Below are 5,942 nucleotides of genomic sequence, written 5' to 3' on the forward strand. Positions count from 1 at the left end.
AAACGTCACACCATAACTGGGTGGCTATAAAGGTGCACTACAGGTATCTCCAAAAGTGTTTGTTGGGTTGGCACGAATCGAGACTGGGATTTGTCACTCCGTATGACAGAGAGGTATCTCTGGGCCCACTCGGTAATGCATCATCATAATGAGCTCAATGTGACTAAGGAGTTAGCCACGGGATCATGCGTTACGGAATGAGTAAAGAGACTTGCCGGTAACAAGATTGAACGAGGTATGGGGATACCGACGATCGAATATCGGGCAAGCAACATACCGATAGACAAAGGGAATTGAATATGGGATTGATTGAATCCCCGACATCATGGTTCATCCGATGAGATCATCATGGAACATGTGGGAGCCAACATGGGTATCCAGATCCCGCTTTTGGTTATTGGCCGGAGAACGCCTCGGTCATGTCTGCATGGTTCCCGAACCCGTAGGGTCTACACACTTAAGGTTCGGTGATGCTAGAGTTGTTATGGGAAGTAGTATGTGGTTACCGAAGGGTTTTTGGAGTCCCGGATGAGATCCCAGACATGACGAGGAACTCTGGAATGGTTCTTAGGTGAAGATCGATATATTGGGCGAAGGGTATTGGAGTCCGGGATTGTTCTGGGAGTACCGGGTGACGACCAGCGTGACCGAAAGGTGTTTCGAAGGCCCCGGCAAGCGTTGGGGGGCCTTATGGGCCAAGGGGGGGGGCACATCAGCCCACTAAGGGGCTGTGCGCCCCTCCCAACCCATCTCACGTAACGTGGAGAGGTGGGGGCAGCTCCCCTAGGGCAGCCACCCCTCCCCGCTTGGGGGGCAAGTTTCCTAGGGGTGGGGGCGCCCAAACCCATCTAGGGTTTCCCTTGTGGCCGCCACCCCTCCCCCAGGGAACCCTAGGGCACCTCCTACACCCACTTCCCCCTATATATAGTGAGGGAGAGAGAGGGCAGCCGCACCCCTTCCCTGGCGCAGCCCTCTCCTCCTCCAACTCTTCCTTCTCCTACATAGAGCTTGGTGAAGCCCTGCAGGAATACCACAAGCTCCACCACCACGCCGTCGAGCTGCAGGAGTTGTCCCTCAACTTCTCCTCTCCCCTTACTAGATCAAGAAGGAGGAGACGTCCCCGGGCTGTACGTGTGTTGAACGCGGAGGCGCTGTCCGTTCGGCGCTAGATCAGATCTACAACGATTTGAATCGCCGCGAGTACGACTCCATCAACCGCGTTCTTGTAACGCTTCCGCTTAGAGATCTTCAAGGGTATGAAGATGCACTCCCTCTCTCTCGTTGCTAGCATCTCCTAGATTGATCTTGGTGACACGTAGGAAATTTTTTGAATTATTGCTACGTTCCCCAACACACAGAAGAGTTATGTCCTTGATGCACCGCTAGGTAACGGACCTATTGCAGGAGCAGATGCAGACGTTATGAACGTTTGGCAAGCTCGATATGATGACTACTTGATAGTTTAGTGCGCCATGCTTTACAGCTTAGAACCGGGACTTCAAAAACATTTTGAACGCCACGGAGCATATAATATGTTCCAAGAGCTGAAATTGGTATTTGAAACTCATGCCCGAGTCGAGAGGTATGAGACCTCTGACAAGTACTTTGCCTACAAGATGGAGGAGAATATCTCAACCAGTGAGCATGTGCTCAGAATGTCTGAGTACTACAATCGCTTGAATCAAGTGGGAGTTAATCTTCCAGATAAGATAGTGATTGACAGAGTTCTCTAGTCCCTATCGCCAAGTTACTGGAACTTCATGATGAACTATAATATGCAAGGGATGACGTAAACAATTCCCGAGCTCTTCGTGATGCTGAAATCAACAAAGGTAGAAATCAAGAAAAGCATTAAATGTTGATGGTTGACAAGACCACTAGTTTCAAGTAAAAGGGCAAGGGAAAGAAAGGGAACTTCAAAAAGAATGGCAAGCAAGTTGTCACTCCCATGAAGAAGCCCCAAGCTAGACCCAAGCCTGAAACTGAGTGCTTGTATTGCAAAAGAAATGGTCACTAGAAGCGGAACTGCCCCAAATACTTGGCAGATAAGAAGGATGGCAAATGAACAAAAGTAGATATGATATACATGTTATTGATGTGTACTTTACTAGTATTCATAGTAGCCCCTGGGTATTTGATACTGGTTCAGTTGCTATGATTAGTAACTCGAAACAGGAGTTACAAAATGAACAAAGACTAGTTGAGGGCAAGGTGATGATGTGTGTTGGAAATGATTCCAAAGGTTGATAAGATCACCATCGCACATTCCCTTTTACCTTCGGGATTAGTGTTGAACCTAAAATAAATGTTATTTGGTGTTTGCGTTGAGCATAATATGATTGGATCATGTTTATTGCAATACGGTTATTCATTTAAGTCAAAGAATAATTGCTATTCTATTTACATGAATAAAACCTTCTGTGGTCATACACCCAAGGTGAATGGTTTATTGAATATCGATCGTAGTGATACACATATTCATGATATTGATGCCAAAAGATGTAAAGTTGATAATGATAGTGCAAAATACTAGTGGCACTGCCGTTTAGATCATATTGGTGCAAAGCGCATGAAGAAACTGCATGCCGATGGGCTTTTGGAATCACTTGATTATGAATCACTTGATGCTTGTGAATCATGCCTTATGGGCAAGATGACTTAGACTCCATTCTCCGGAACAATGGAGCGAGCAACAGACTTATTAGAAATAATACATACTGATGTATGTGATCCAATGAGTGTTGAGGCTCGCGGCAGGTATCGTTATTTTCCGACCTTCACAGATGATTTGAGCAGATATGAGTATATCTACTTAATGAAACACAAGTCTGAAACATTTGAAAAGTTCAAAGAATTTTAGAGTGAAGTGGAGAATCATCGTAACAAGAAAACAAAGTTTCTACGATCTGATCGCGGAGACGAAATATTTGAGTTACGAGTTTGGCCTTCAGTTGAAACAATATCGAATAGTTTCGCAACTCATGCCACCTGGAACACCACAACATAATGGTGTGTCCGAACATCGTAATCATACTTTATTAGATATGGTGCGATCTATGATGTCTCTTACCGATTTACCACTATCTTTTTGGGGTTATGCATTAGAGACAGTTGCATTCACGTTAAATAGGGCACCGTCTAAAAATCCGTTGAGACGACACCGTATGAACTATGGTTTAGCAAGAAACCTAAGCTGTCGTTTCTTAAAGTTCGGGGTTGCGATGCTTATGCGAAAAAGCTTCAGCCTGATAAGCTCAAACCCAAATTGGAGAAGTGTGTCTTCATAGGATACCCAAAATAAACTGTTGGGTACACCTTCTATCACAGATTCGAAGGCAAGATCTTTGTTGCTAAGGGTGGATCCTTTCTAGAGAAGGAGTTTCTCTTGAAAGAAGTGAGTGGGAGGAAAGTAGAACTTGATGTGGTAATTGTACCTTCTCCCGAATTGGAAAGTAGTTCATCATAGAAATCAGTCCAAGTGATGCCTACACTAATTAGTGAGGAAGTTAATGATGATGATCATGAAACTTTAGATCAAGTTACTACCGAACATCGTAGGTCAACCTGCGTACGTTCAGCACCAGAGTGGTACGGTAATCCTGTTCAGGAAGTCATGTTACTAGACCATGGATGAACCTACGAACTACGAGGAAGCGATGATGAGCCCAGATTCCTCGAAATGGCTTAAGGCCATGAAATCTGAGATGGGATCCATGTATGAGAACAAAGTATGGACTTTGATTGACTTGCCCGGTGATCGATGAGCCATTCAGAATAAATGGATCTTCAAGAGGAAGAAGGACGCTGATAGTAGTGTTACTATCTACAAAGCTCGAATTGTCGCAAAAGGTTTTCGACAAGTTCAAGGTGTTGAGTATGATAAGATTTTCTCACTCATATCGATGCTTAAAAGTCTGTCCAAATCATGTTAGCAGTTGCCGCATTTTATGAAATCTGCCAAATGGATATCAAAACTACATTCCTTAATGAATGTATTAAAGAAGAGTTGTATATGATGCAACCAGAAGGTTATGTCAATCCTAAAGGTGCTAACAAAGTGTGCAAGCTCTAGCGATCCATCTATGGACTGGTGCAAGCATATTGGAGTTGGAATATACGCTTTGATGAGTTTATCAAAGCATATAGTTTTATACAGACTTTTGGAGAATCCTGTATTTACAAGAAAGTTAGTGGGAGCTCTGTAGCATTTCTGATATTATATGTGGATGCCATATTGTTGATCGGAAATGATACTTAATTTCTGGATAGCATAAAAGGATACTTGAATAAGCATTTTTCAATGAAAGACCTTGGTGAAGCTGCTTACATATTGGGCATCAAGATCTATAGAAATAGATCAAGATGCTTGATAAATTTTTCAATAAGTACATACCTTGACAAGTTTTTGAAGTAGTTCAAAATGGAACAGTCAAAGAAGGAGTTCTTGCCTGTGTTGCAAGGTGTGAAGTTGAGTAAAGACTCAAAACCCGACCACGGTAGAAAATAGAAAGATATGAAAAGTCATTCCCTATGCCTCAATCATAGGTTCTATAAAGTATGGAATGCTGTGTACCATACCTATTGTATACCTTAGCATGATTTTGGCAAGGGAGTATAATAGTGATCTAGGAGTATATCACTGGACATCGGTCAAAATTATCCTTAGAGGACTAAGGAAATATTTCTTGGTTATGGAGGTGATAAAAGAGTTCATCGTAAAGAGTTACGTCGATGCAAACTTTAGACACCGATCTAGATGACTCTAAGTCTCGATCTAGATACATATTGAAAGTGGGAGCAATTAGCTAGAGTAGCTCCGTGCAGAGTATTGTAGACATAGAAATTTGCAAAATACATACGGATCTGAATGTTGCAGACCCGTAGACTAAACTTCTCTCACAAGCCAAACATTATCACTCTTTGGGTGTTAATCACATTGCAATGTGAACTATATTATTGACTCTAGTAAACCCTTTGGGTATTAGTCACATGAAGATGTGAACTAATCACATATAGATGTGAACTATTGGTATGAAATCACATGACGATGTGAACTAGATTATTGGCTCTAGTACAAGTGGAAGACTGAAGGAAATATGCCCTAGAGGCAATAATAGAGTTGTTATTTATATTTCCTTATAGCATGATAAATGATTTTCATGCTAGAAGTGTATCAACCGGAAACTTAGTACATGTGTGAATACATAGACAAACAAAGTGTCCCTAGTATGCCTCTACTTGACTAGCTCGTTAATCAAGGATGGTTAAGTTTCCTAGCCATAGACATGTGCTGTCATTTGATGAACGGGATCACATCATTAGAGAATGATGTGATAGACAAGACCCATCCGTTAGCTTAGCACTATGATCGTTTAGTTTATTGCTATTGCTTTCTTCATGACTTATACATGTTCCTCAAACTGTGAGATTATGCAACTCCCGAATAACGGAGGAACACCTTGTGTGCTATCAAACATCACAATGTAACTGGGTGATTATAATGATGCTCTACACATGTCTCCGATGGTGTTTGTTGAGTTGGCATAGATCAAGATTAGGATTTGTCACTCCATGTATCGGAGAGGTATCTGTGGGCCCTCTCGTTAATGCACATCACTTTGAGCCTTGCAAGCAATGTGACTAATGAGTTAGTCATGGGATTATGCATTACAAAACGAGTAAAGATACTTGTCAATAAAGAGATTGAACTAGGTATGATGATACCGACGACCAAATCTCGGGCAAGTAACATACCGATGACAAAGGGAACAACATATGTTGTTATGTGGTTTGACCGATAAAGATCTTCATAGAATATGTAGGAACCAATATGAGCATCCAGGTTCCACTATTGTTTATTGACCGGAGATGTGTCTCGGTCATGTCTACATAGTTTTTGAACCCGTAGGGTCCGCATGCTTAACGTTCGATGACGATTTGTA

The sequence above is a fragment of the Triticum dicoccoides genome, chromosome 1A (assembly GCF_002162155.2).
Source record: "Triticum dicoccoides isolate Atlit2015 ecotype Zavitan chromosome 1A, WEW_v2.0, whole genome shotgun sequence".
In the NCBI taxonomy this organism is placed as follows: Eukaryota; Viridiplantae; Streptophyta; class Magnoliopsida; order Poales; family Poaceae; genus Triticum; species Triticum dicoccoides.